This window comes from Natator depressus, chromosome 12, assembly GCF_965152275.1.
Source record: "Natator depressus isolate rNatDep1 chromosome 12, rNatDep2.hap1, whole genome shotgun sequence".
Lineage (NCBI taxonomy): Eukaryota > Metazoa > Chordata > Testudines > Cheloniidae > Natator > Natator depressus.
The window spans coordinates 12,149,696-12,164,006 of record NC_134245.1 but is presented as its reverse complement, the minus strand read 5'-3'; positions in this window follow the sequence as shown (position 1 = coordinate 12,164,006).

Below are 14,311 nucleotides of genomic sequence, written 5' to 3'. Positions count from 1 at the left end.
AGAAGAAGGCAAATGAAGAAGCAGCCCCAGAAATATGGACATTCAAGATAAGCAACCACATGTACACCTCCATAGTGTCTATGTACTCTGAGTCAGTTTGTCTCTCATGAAACAGTCACTGTTATTTTCTGTCCCTCAATTTTTAAAATGTCTCCCAGTCATCAATGCAGCCTGACTTCTAATATATTTAACTAGCTTCCAGGAAATTCATGGTGCCCTGGTTTGCTGAAGGGGAGATAACATGGACATCAACCATGGTTCCTTCTCCTCAACAAATGGCATTTGATGCCTGATGTTTTTGGTTCACTCAGGTGGTAATAAGAAAAGGAGTACTTGTGGCATCTTAGAGACTAACAAATTTATTTGAGCATAAGCTTTCGTGAGCTACAGCTCACTTCATCGGATGCATTCGATGAAGTGAGCTGTAGCTCACGAAAGCTTATGCTCAAATAAATTTGTTAGTCTCTAAGGTGCCACAAGTACTCCTTTTCTTTTTGCGGATACAGACTAACATGGCTGCTACTCTGAAACCTCTCAGGTGGTAATATCTCCCAAGCATAATGGAAATTCCAAAATCAACCAGTCATTGACTAGATCAAACAAACTTCTGACAAACCCAAATCTACGACATGAGCTGAATGGTTTGAATTCAGATTTTTTTTTTTTTGCCACTGAAAAGAAGAACAAAGCAAGGGTTTTGTCTCTGCTGCTGTGTGCCCTAACAAGAGCCCTTTGCCATAAGAATCAGGCATGGTTTAGTAATAAGAGGAATTGTCATAGGTAATGCAATAAATAATTGATTATTCTATACAGTTCTGTTGAATTCCATTCCAGCATGGGGGGGATGTTTCCCATGACTGTGGAGAGTGATCAGGATATAAAATCAGTTCAAAACAGAAGCCATATTACTGGCAGTCTCTTTATAGCAGCAGATGTTTGTCAATAAACAGAAATTTAACTGGGTCTCTCTGATGTTTCATTATCCAAGGCTGAAAAACACCCTCTAAATATTTCAAATTTATACCGATTAATCTATTCTCCATTACCATCTAATATACAACAAGATCTAATCTTTATTGGCAAGACCTCTCCATTTCCCCGATGGGAAGGGTAAATTCTATTAATATGAACATTAACAGGCTCTGTCTGTATTGCAGTCCTGGTGGCTATTCCCCAGCATACTTTCAATTTACTGAAGTGCAAGATCCTCTTGTTTATTATGGAAAAAACACTGACCTAGAATTAAATACAGCAGCCTTGCATTATGGAGAAAGAAGGGAGGTCCTTACTTTCTTCCTTTCTTTCTTCCATACTGTCTAGTAGGTCAACTCATGGCAATTCCAAGTGATAGAGAATTTATCACATCCATAATAATGTGTTCCAGTGGTTGCTTATCTTCACTGTTATAAATGATTGTTTCAGAACTGTAGTGTCTTCACTCTTTATCCAACTTTAAGGACCTGGTGAAACCACATGGACATAGTTGGGTTCCAAGTACCATGTTTACTACTTACGTACAAACAAGGCCTAGTACATATATGTGGGTCCTCTGATAGATTCTGGTGGCTTGTGCAAAAGAAGACAAGGAGGCCCATGAGAGGATGCACAAACTATTTTAAGGGTACAACCCAATACCTACACACTACAGAAGCAGTCTATACTTATCGTGTAACTACATATTTTCCTTGCTCCCTGTTGAGCTTGGATTTTCTCATGACCATCCCATGACATGGGAGGGAATAGAATTCAGATAAGTTCCCCAATTAATTACGCACTTGCATTTAAAATCTTTTCACTAACTCAGTTCAATCGATCGAGACCAGCCTTTTAGAAATAACTGCAATTTAGGCACTTCAATTTCTCTCACAAAAATTCGGACACAGACTCCCCTCCCACACCGAAAAAACAGGATTTCCCCTTCCTCAGAGCACAAAAGGAATACGCATCCAGGACATAGTCCAAAAATATATACTTCAAAATTCTGAGCCAAAGCCCACTGAAGTCAATAGAAAGGCTCCCATTGAGCTTTGGATCAGACCCCAAGAGAGTAAGAACGTGAGAGCAATTATGTTCTTCATAATTGAGTACAAGAATTTCAGATCGATATAGAATTTGCTTTCAATGGCTTTGTCCATACCGCCCATTCCCCATTCAGGATTATTGACTCTGTGGTTTTCCAAATTCAGCACCACTATAGATGGTTCAGAATCGCCTTGTGATGAAATATTCATTAACTTGTATTTACATTGTGATCTCAGCATAAGTTAAGACTAACTTAGCCTTCCTGGAACCATTGAACTCAGCATGGTAGGATTAGCCCCTCATCTTTGCAAGAAAAATAAACCAAGCTCCAGACAGATTAGTGGGTGGTGGACTTCAGGTGAGACTTTATAAACTGAGATCCTGCCAGTTCTGTGTCCACATCAAAGAGCCCATTCTTCATAAGAACAGAAGCTTATCTAGTGTCTAAAGTCAAAATGTCCTCTCCTCCCCACTATCATTCTGCTGTACACCAGTTAATTAATGCCCTTCAACACTGGACGTGGCTGTGGTTTTCAGTGATGCTGCCTACTCAGAGTCTGTAAAGCACTTTGGGGTCCTTAGAGATATAAGGTGCTATATACACGTGTGTGTGTGTGTACACACACACACACACATTCATATAGTCTACCACATGGATATAGTGTAATAGTTGAAGTTATATTCACTATTACTCACATTCAGTTAGAATAAATTAAAAATATTACCATCGTTTTTGAAAATATTGTGCATGCAAAATATTCACCATCCCACCTTTTTGTGCCAAATTTACTTGAGATTTGGGCTTCTAATGATTTAAGAGCCTGAACTAGAAGAAATGAGGTAGGAGAAATCTCATTAAAGGGAGAACTAAGAAGAGACTTTCACTTTCATCATATTGCAATAGCTGTATGTGATGGATTGGCAGTGGACTGAGCAACTTCAAAGGGGGAGATGCAAGGAAAGTTTCCCACTAAACCCCAAAGCACATATTAATAATCAGCTACAGTATTTTGGAAGCATCAGAAGCTACTTCCAACTTACTCTCACTTTGTGATGAAGAGCGATCCAATGAACTTCAGTGAACTATGTCAGGCTATGTTGAGTCTACAAAACAATGTAGCTTACACGCAAATTGATTTACACAGCTTTTTTGGAATTCAGTAGCGTTTTCTTACCAAAGAGATTTGGATTTTCTCCAAAGAGAAAGTTGTTTTCATTAACCGCACTACAGCTAAGCAACAGAGACAGACAACTAATTTCCTGAAATGCTGAGCACAAATAAAGTCTACAGCGATGTGTTTGGCAGCCTAAGTATTTCCAATCAAAGCAGCTCTGCTTGAAATTAAAAAAAAAAATCTAAATATTTTAACATCAGAAGGTAACTATCCAGTAAATCACATGCTCTCAAGAGACAATTGCATTACCATCAGAAAACACCAGGGAAAACTTTCTGCATATGGAATTCTGACAGTGGGATTCGGTTTCTCACCATGCACAATTTTCGCAATTAAAACTTGTTAGTCTTGCATCTCTATAGCAAGAAGAACTTTAAGTAATAATAACCATACATTCAGCTTGAAAGCACTTTATAAATATACATTAATTAATCCTCATAGCCCCTTTGTAAGCTGTGGGGTTTATTATCCATAATACAGAGGTGAGGAAGCTGAGGCAGAGAGTTAAGTGATTTGTTGAGGACATAGAAGAAGTTCATGGATTAGATCTCAGGTTCTCTGAAGAGTATATAGGGGCTAAAAAGGAGAAACAATAGTCCTATGCTACTCCCCCCATTGCAGAAGTTTGTGTAGGAAGTGAGACTAGGGGCAGGAGGAGGTGTACCCGTAGTGCTCAAAATTATAGGGATTCTTGTCTGTGGCACAGCTTTAAGCAGCAATGGGAAAAACTGCCATAAATTAGAGCTGCCTCAGAGCCTAGGGATATTTCTGTCCCAGCAGCACCCAGGAATCCAGCTACCTTTGCATCCCCTCCTCACAGCATCTGTCCAAGAAGAACAGAACACGGTCTTCTGCTAATAAAGATATGGTGGTTAGTGATCCCAGCACTCATAGTTATCACAATAAGCAGACACTATTCTGTTATATTACCTGTGTGAATGTTTAGTGGACTTCTTTCTGTCCTCAGGTGAAGCGTCACACCAATCAATCCCTGGCAACATGTTTTGAGATATTATAAAATACAACTTATTCCCACTAGCACTAACAGAGCAACTCCAACAGACAATATAGTCTGAAATATCACATTCTAATTAGCCATGTATCTGACTCCACTTGGATTCCCTACACTGGTTTCTCCTACATTATACTGAGCGCCCTGCATGATGATGTTTTTACTCCACTGGAGCACAGCATCTGGAGTATGATTCCATGACTGCTACCCCCATGCAAGAATATTACCACATTGATATATGTAGCTCATAAGACTATCCCAGGGAACATCAATTTACAGTTACTACAAATATATACGTGCAAGTTAAGATTAATGGTCCTCTTGTCCCAAAGCTCCTTAGATGGGGTTATCCTGTAAGATGTCCTTCACCTGAAGGGTGTTTGCACCCAAAAATTTCCACAGTGGAGCCTGAGTTTCTTTATTTCAGAACTTCCAGAATAGCCCAAATTCTAGGTTCTCAGGTGTTTAAAGCAATGTATATCCTGTTCTGTTCTCTATATATGCATCTGTAATTCACTGGTCGTTGTGGTGCCTAGGTAGCATGTACTTGGTCAATCTTTCTCCAAAATTCAGAGAGCTCACCAAATTCACCACCACACCAGCATTAAACTACTTTCTTAAGTGGGGCTGTTCTTGCTTGTTGGTCTCCAGCTCAACAGGGCTGGGCCCTGGATTCCTAAAAGTGGTTATTTTTCAGGCTCCAGGATAGGACTGTGGTTGACAATTCTCCTTCTCAGGCACAATGGTGATGTTTATCACAGGGTATAGCTTGTCTGTGCTGGAGACGGACCTTTCTCCGGGGCAGGTCCAAGGCTCTGGAACCAACTTCTCCAGGATCTAAGAACCACCACAAACCTCTCTGCTTTCTATTCCAAGTGTAAGGCACAGTTTAGTAATAAACACACAGCAGATATCAAACATATAATAATAAACAATTATACTGAATTGAAAAATCTCACATACTTTTCCCCTTTGGAGAGAAAAAGGGAGAAACAGAGCACTACACATAACAGCTGTCAGTCACATCACTCACAACGCTACTGGAAGGCCATCAGATACCATGGTGATGAGGGTGGTACAAGAACCTGAATAGAATGCAAAAGAAAAGAAGAAACATGGCTAGCCATTCTGCAGCTACCATTAATGAGGTAGAGCTCTAGTGGCACATGCCATTCCCTCTTCTATTCACCCTCTCACTCTCCTCACTAACAAAACTCCATTATTTTGATCCTCAAATTAGTCAGTTGGTTTAAATAAAGGTAATGAAAATGTTTTAAAGAACGTATATATTTGCTTTTCTTGCTTTTCTTTCTGCCCTTTAACATAAATGCAACTAGCCTTTCAAAACTGTGAAAACCATCAACATTACAAATCTGCCTTCCCAAGAAACTGAATGCAGGAATTAGAAGATTTGAGTACAGTCACTCAGGGATATTTTAGAGAAGGACAGTGTTGGCCTTGGGTTTATGGCAGGAAGTCCTTTGATATTGAAGATAGCCAGTAGTGAAATGCAACTGGCGTCAAAGCATTAACATCTCCAGTGTTCAACTTCCATGTATTAATGGTTAGGCTATCCCTTGCCAACCTCTGAAAAGTGTCTTGAGTGATATTCCAGGGTAAAGTGAGTGGATAAAAATGCCATCAAGAAAAGATGAGCAGAGAGCATTCTTACGGAAAAACCTGAACACTTTATTCTGAGGCGTGATAAGCACTCAGAAATAAATCTTGTGCAGTTCCCTATCTGCTAAGAGTGAAGCTGTAAAATCTGGACAGAGATATAAAACAAATAAAAAGAAAACCCAGCCTATTAGGCCTCTTTCAAAGGCTCTGCCTTTCTCCCACCTATCTTGCTTTTAAAACTTGAAGGTATTTTAAAGCGTCCTGGAGATCAACTCTCTCATCCATTTTAGCTCCACTGTCAAGAACCACAATCCAACAGCATAGGAATATATGGCGCTTAGAGAGATTTGGTAGGTTTTATTGAATTTCATACGGCCTCAACTGGATTTTGGTCTGTTTGCAGGATTTACCACAATTCTTTTTAGACAAAAAACAAACGCAACAATTCTTTTTAGAAAAAACAAACGCTGTGATTTACAAAGGAAACACATTCCCACCCAGGCGAAATACATGCTCCTGAGGAAAGTGTTTATTGAAATTTAAGTATAAGATGGGGGTTCAGTAGGTTTCCAATATTTATCATAGCATTTTTTTTTCTTTGAGAGGTTCTTTGTTTTGCCTTATTGTTCTTGACATTTCATACAGCATGTTATGAGTTTTCTCAGAGGAATGCTTTTTCCAGAGAAGCACAAATTGCTGGGTTTTCTCTCATGCTAAGCATTATTAAAAGACGCTCCTTTCCCAAATAATAGATGAAGGGCAAAGTGCCTTATGTGCACTTGCAAAATGGAAGCACAGAGCCTCAAAGAGAGATGTGGTCTAATTTCTAATATGAAGAAAATCCTCTGAGCAGGATGGTGTGTGTTAGCATTTCCCTTTATGCAGCTCTTCTGTGGTTCTGATGTAATGCTTCACCAAGACTTGAGATAAAAGCCATGTGGGACCATGTATAGGTAGGAAACAACTTTCCAGATTTCTGTTTATATGGTACATACCTAGAGTTCTACTGACTTCAGCCAAAAGACTGGAAAGCCCGTCTCTCCAAGCACAATTCCAGGGAGTCTGAAAGCCTAATCCTACTTCAATTCCCTTTAAAAGCCACAGAAGCAGCCAAAAGATACAAATAAAAATCAGAATTTTAAGCTAGATCCATATTCTCCCTTATAGTAATCCACTGAGATTCAGCCCTATTGGTAGTTACTCTTAAGTAGATTCTAGATGAATAGTGGGTGATTGCAAAAGTGTTTTGTTGCTCTCTTGCTGGGCTGCTTTGGTGATTGCTCTTATATACAAATTGCTTGCACATCTATATAGGCAGAAACTCTTAATAGCAGTTATGCTTCTCAAATGACTCAGTTCAGTCAGACATTTACTAAAGATCATAGACTACAAGGCTAGGAGTAAATACTGTATTAGGCTTCTCCCAAACCTCCCCTCTCTTATGTTAGCTCCAGTAGAAAAAGCACTGAGGGAACTAGTTATTTATAACCTGTGTCAGGAATCACATGATGCCTGGCTTTTAATGGAACACACCCTTTCTAATTACACTCATGTAGTCAATTAACATACTTTAGCTTCTGTCCCTTTTCTGCCAAAATCCTCAGGCTTTTCAAGTGCTTTTCATCCTTACCTCCTTATATATCAGAAATACTGAAATTAGCAGTTTCCATAAAATCAGAAATTAATAAATTGCTAATTAATTGATTTACTGAGCAATACTGCATCTACTCTTTTGTCTTTGCCCTGTCCCAGTAAGGAGCAGAGACTGAGAATAATTAGGCCCATCAGCATAAGTAATCTGGTTTCTGAAGCTCCTGCTTTTGTCTAATGCTTCCCTGTGGATAAAAGTCACAACTTTTTGCCAGATTAAGGGCCTGGGCCTGTCCCCATTGAAACCAATGAAAGATTTGCTACTGACCTCAATAGGAGCAGGATTCCCACCTCAATAATATAGAGCTTTGATATTTCTGATAATTTCCCAACAAATAGCTGGAGTTAAGGAATTGGTCTCCAAATTAACTTCTGGGCCTGCAGCAATTGATAAAAGATATTTGCACTTTGCACCTTCTTTTTCAATCCACTTTACAAACAACATATTAATCCTTTTCCAAACCCCAGTAAAATAACCACCACATATTACATGTGTTGTGAAACAGGCAGGGAAGTGAGTTGCTCCAGGTTGTATAGTGAATCACTGGTGGAACTTCGGACTTCATTCACTGTTCCTACTACTAGTCCACACTCCCACTGCTGCTGCGGACTCAAATGTCTTTCTTAACTAATCATTTCACTGATGTAGTGCTTTCTTTTTGGCAACAGAGGTGCAACACATTTACTTATTTATTATAACATTTGTGATCTGTGATTTGACAAAATCATTTATCATGTTTTATAGGGTCTTATTACAGACTGACCCAGCTCCTCACTAGTGTAACCCCTTCAGGGACAATGTGTCAGGACAGTGAGGAACATGGGCTTAGCAAAAGAATTTCTTAACCATAGACACTTTACTCTAAAAGCACTTGAGCAGTACATGACTTTGAAAATAAAGTCCCGAGACACATCCTCCCTGACTCTGAGCTCAATCCTCCTTGTGAGTCTCAGGTTTGACAATGTTTCAGGCTGGGTTGAGTCTCTTTTGTTCTCTTTCTTCTGCAAGCCCTTCTTAGGTATGGTGAGGGTTGGTCGCTCTGCACAGAGCAGCACCCTGTTTTTAAGTAGGTCTCCATCTCTCTTTGCCATGTGCTCCACTGGGAAGCCCCAACCCCCTTTTCCAGTCATGCTGGAAAAACTATGGGCAGGCCATTAGTTGAGAGTCATTCAAAGTCAATAGCTTCAGATCTAGGTCTTGAGGACATAGTATTAGTCTTTCAGCAAGGTGTCAAACCATTTTTCCTGGGGAGGGAAACTATCTCTAATGTAGTACAATAGGTTATCTTTGGCCACGTCCAGGCTTGTGTTCAATACACTACAAACTGGAATTAAAATTTGATACAGACCACACTGTCATAGGCCTGCCCCATTTTCTGATCCATGAGAGTTCACTGGCTCTTTGTCCTGAAGACTCTCCTTTGCTATTTTCACATCTTATAAATTGTGCAGAGCCCCACTGAAGTCCATGTGGATGGAGAAGTCCTTCACACAGCTACAGGATTGGGGGCCTTTGGATTTAAGTGTTTTATTGTACTTCCTCCTTCCTTTTTTTTTTATAGATAAAGATATGACATTTGAGGACCCTAATCCTGCTTTCTTTATACATCCCAAACTAAGTCAACTCAAACTCAAGTAAGAGCTGGTCTGAAAAAACTTTTGTTTTTATTTTCCATGTGGAAAAGTTAAACAAAAACGGGCAGAAAATCCATTTTCATTTACATTTTCCACAGAAAATTCAAACACCAAAAGATTTTGACCAAAACCAAAAATATTTCAATTCAGAAATGCTGCTGTGGTGTCTCATGTGAATTGAAATTTGGGTGTCTAATGCTCCCATTCTGCTCTAATGGCTGGCTTCTATGGTTGGACTATATCTTCTATGATCCACTGCACTATCCTCTCTTAGAGAGCAGAGGCAGAGCATGATGGGAGTTCCTGGTCCTGGTGCATCTTGGGAACGTAGTCCAGCCAGGAAGCATAGCACGCAGAGGAGAATGGGGATGTGAGGCAGGTGAACTACAACTCCCACGAGACATTATGGCAACATATCCAAATTGAAATATTTTTGTTCTCAGGTGTTTGGTTTTTTCAACAACTAAAAGTTAAAATTTTTCAGGAAATCAAACACTTCAGGAAAAAAGTTGTTTTGTCAAAAGCCCAATTTTCTGTCAAAAAACAGTTTTGAATGAAAATTTTCAGACCGCCTTATCTGGGAGTTCTGGGGGTACAGGGAATGTAGGATTATTATTTTTTTCTTGGCTTTTAATGGATGGCCTGATCCATTGTAAAAAAAAACAAACCAACAACCCTGGATCATCTTCTACATAGAAGCTCTGCTGATACTACAGTGTGCTTGCAATTTTAAGTAATAAGACAAAATGTGACTTTTGAGGATCGTTTTACATATGGATGGAGTTTTGGAGGGCACATAGTTGTGGTAAGAAGGGTTTGTTTTCCTTAACTGAATACGCATGAGTTATGGATTAAAGTGAGGTACGTCCCATTTACAGTTGACTTTACCCTATTTAGTTTTGCTCTTGGGTGCATAGCAGAACTGTGGCTGCTTGTGCCAAGGAGGGTATAAGAAGTTAATGGAACACAGAAAACTGAGGTTTTCTGGAGTGAAGCTGATGTTAAACCCACATAAGTGATGCCACACATTTTTGTGATACGGTTTTGAACTTAACAAAACCAGTCACAATGCCTGAATCTCCTGGGAGAAATAACTAGGGAGTGTCTGGTGATAAGACCTGATATCTTGTCTCAGAAACCATTGGCTATGGCAGGAAAGAGGCTCTGAAGATTTTACTTAAAGATACAGACATTAAAACTTCTCTTGGCATTTGAGCCTGTAAGACACAGCAAAGCTAAATAGCCGTACCTTCCGTCCAGCGATTATGGAAAGGATGGGGCAGATTCTGATTTATCTCAGTTACACCTGTGCAACTAAGATCAGGGTTTGGACCAGGAAGTTCAATCCTGTGTTCCTCACAAACGCCACTCAGCAAAGGGTCAAAGGGTGGCTTTACTGCTCCCTCAATGAATAGTGCCAGTGCAGGGCCATCTATATGCCAAGGGTGGGGACAGCCCTGTCAGCTCTGTGTTGCCCCTGCAGAAGCCCTTAGTATAGAGGGAATTGTTTGTTGGGACTGGAGGAGAGCAGGGAGTGGGTGGATTATTGGCTGCAGGAGATGTGGCCAGGGTAGTCCTGCAGCCTAGCAAGTCTCTCTTGCTGCAGGCACCAGGAAGCTTTGGCAGTGAAGTCTGCCCTAGCTTATGGTTGGGGCCAGAAGAGCCCTGGAAGCAGAAAGCTACAAGTTCTTGAAAGAGAAGATGCAAAGGTGGTTTGAGGCACCTCTTGACCCAGCCCTCTGCATTAAACCTAAGCACATGCCTTGTGCTTAGCTGAACGGGGTCCGTGGTTCTGCATGCAGATTTTCTATGCATTAGAAAAAAGTATACAGAAGTATATTATATCTAATAATAAATATTTTCATTTAGGAGACCCAGTAAAACCATTCTTCAGGGGCCATATCATGCTATAAATTTTATTAAGCATTTACTTTAACAGTGATTGCCATTGACATGTCTTTTATTCATTACATTTACCATTGCCATTGCCATGTCTTTCAGCAAGGTGTCAAACTGAAATAGGCCCAGGTCCTTCAGATCCAGCGCCTGGAAATGAGCTCAGGTAGCATCAACAGAGACACAGAAGTATTTAATTTTTGAAATCAGGGGTTCTTCTTCTTTTCCTCTTTTCCTTTAGGATGCTCTGGCTAGAGCTGGCGAAATATTTCACAGCAAATAATTCACTGTTCTTAATATAGCAGAAAGCAAATCAGACCTCACAAAGATAGAATGGACAGCAAAGAAAAGCAATCACAACAATCATTAAAATAAAAGAATCATAAGCTTCTTAATACAAAGTGAAAACTGATTATATTGGATTATATTGCTATTCTGAAACCTATATTGGAAGAGAAACCAGAAATGCTAAATCTTCCAAATAGCAGCAGCTTCTGCTTTCCATCATTATTATGTAGATCAAGATGAGGCAGCCTGAGAATATGGCCCTGGTCTGTAGATGTGGTATCATTGCTATTAAAGGAGAGGGTCGACAGAAGGAGACGTAGTAACTTGAAGCAAAGGGCCGAAATTAAGAAATGGAAAATTCAGACAACCAGGGAAATGTCCCAACTCTAAGAAACACACTTAATGGGTGCTACTTCAAATAAATAAAACACTGTTAGGCTGTGGGATAGCCTCCCAAAGGGAGTCATGTCGTTAGAGACATTTAAAACTAGCCTGGACACAGCACCAGTAAATATAACGCCCCTGCACTAGTAGTGGGATGGAGTAGTACTGTGCCTTAATAATGAGTAGAGGTTTATCGCCCCCTTGTGAAAAGGGAAAAAAATTGCAATGGTCTAGGAAAAGGAACACGAGTGAGTGTCGCTTATAGACAATACTGAAAATGTGATGATACGGTGTCCATATAGTAATTTCACTGAACGCAAGATTAAGGGAGCCTGAGGCACTGTTCTTATTAACAGACTGTAACAATTTTATGTGAAAGAGATAAATGTGAAGCGTAAAAGAGGAAACTACAAACATGAGGAACTGAGCCAATTGGGAGTTTTTTTTAAAAAAGCAATTTCCCAGTGCTCCAGTCCCAAAGTTGTGTGGCTCAGTACTGCCTACAACATAGACCTATAATGGCACTAGCTGGCCCTAAGCAGGCCCATCTGGAGAAATTTGGGGCCCTGGTACATCATGTTCACTGGCCCCGTTGTGTGCCAGCCCTCCACTACACAATCATCCTCCCATTTTGCCCCACCTCTGTGCCCAGGTTTCCTCCATGGGCAGCCCCAGGTCTCTCTGGTGCCTATCATTCCTTAGCAGCTTTAGCAGAAGACAGAGAGCCCTGAGTATTCTACCCTCTGTACAGACTGTGATGCCATCATGAGACTTTATTGAGCTAGGCACAGTGACTTATTACATGTTCTACCTCCTGCCTTCCCCTGGCTGCATTCCCCACCCCTCTACTGACCTGTCTGACTCAAACCCACTCACCATTCACCTCTTCCTTTTCATCTCCCTTGTTTTCCATTCTCTCACCCCCTTCTTACTTAGCCACTGGGTCCTTCTCCACCATCTTTTCCCCTGGCCCCATACTACTCCCCACCTCATCTTCCTTCCCCCTACTTTCCCACCACACCTCCCCCTTTTTCTCCCCGCTTGTTTTCCCTGAGCTTCTACCCACCTCACCATGCACCCTCCTAAAATCAAATGACTACCGTCACTTACCAACCTTCTCTCACCCTCTGCTGTCTTCTCTGTGTTAACTGTAAGCTCTTCAGGGTAGGAATAGTCTCTTAACTATGTATGGGGATCGCCTACCATAAATTGCCAGTGGCAGTTGGGGCTTCTAGGCACAATAGTCCGGATTGTGAAAAGTATTTAGGCATTGCTCTGCTCAGCACTGCAAGGCCTAAGTGACTTAGGAGTCTAGAGTCTTATGCACTTAGGAGCATAAATTCCATTGACATTCAATAAGACTTATGCTCCTAAGTGCCCACCTTTGAAAATGAGATTTAGGTCTTGCAGTTCTGAGCAGAATAATATCTAGATACCTTGAAAGATCCGGGCCTATGTCAATACAAATCAGTACTACTATTTCTACTATTAATAATAATAATAATAATAACAACAATAATTAATAATAATCCTGTCTGCCATAATGCTTCTATAGCTCAACAATGAAATCTCACCTAAACACTACTTTGTGACATTTCCACCAAGTCGTGGTAGCAATACAGCCCTAAATATTACTTGATCATAAATAACAGAGGACTTATATTGTGAGGAACAAAAAATATAACAGCCTTCTACAGTAATCCTGTCACTTCTACTGTGCTGCATTGGGTTATGTTGCCTCCCCTGATTCAGAATACACAAAGCATAAATCCTATCCAAATGAAAGTTTTGCTAAGTCCTGCTAGCATAATGTAATACCCACTCATTATCACAAGCAGTGTATTATTACTACTGAGCTTAGTAAATATTTAAAATTATATTACAGTAAAGAATACAAATTCACCTCCGTGCCTTTACTGTTCTTAGTTGTGACATTTAATAAACACAATTTTATAGCTACTATATTTAAATACAATTAGTTCCATACGTTTCCAGCTTAATAAGAAATAATACATATTCATTTCTGCTCATTAACAGTCAGTAAATAACTCTTAGCTAATGAACATTCAATTATGCTCCATGAATACATTGTGGGATAAATTCTCTTTTTGTTGCTCGTATCAGTTCACTTCAATTCAGTTTTTTCTAATTAAAATTATTTTGCCTCATGTAGACAAAACTGGGTTTTTTGAGTCCCTGGAGACTTCTCTAAGACTTCTTTTTTATCTCTATGTACTGTCAGCTCCCTAATTAATGTTTTAAATAGGGTAAACTTTACTGTTCCTCCTGGGTTTAGTTCAAAGGGAAAAAAACAGCAAGATTTTATATTTCATACACATCCAATTCACTGATTCTCTCTTTTTCTTGTAAATCTACTTTTTTTCTTTTGTTTTAAAGTGAACTCAGTGATCATGGAAGATGACACTACAAGAGTCCTGGGAGTTGGATATGTAATCCTCCATCACCAGTTTGGACTCCCTCTGACCAAGGAAACATACACATATAAGAAATTCTCATCAAAGTGTCCAGTTCTGCAGCTGCCTCTGGCAGGGCACTCCTTGATGTAAATGAGAGTGTGTGTGAAACAGGCTGTAAGTCAATACTAACTTTACCTTCATTTAGAATCAGC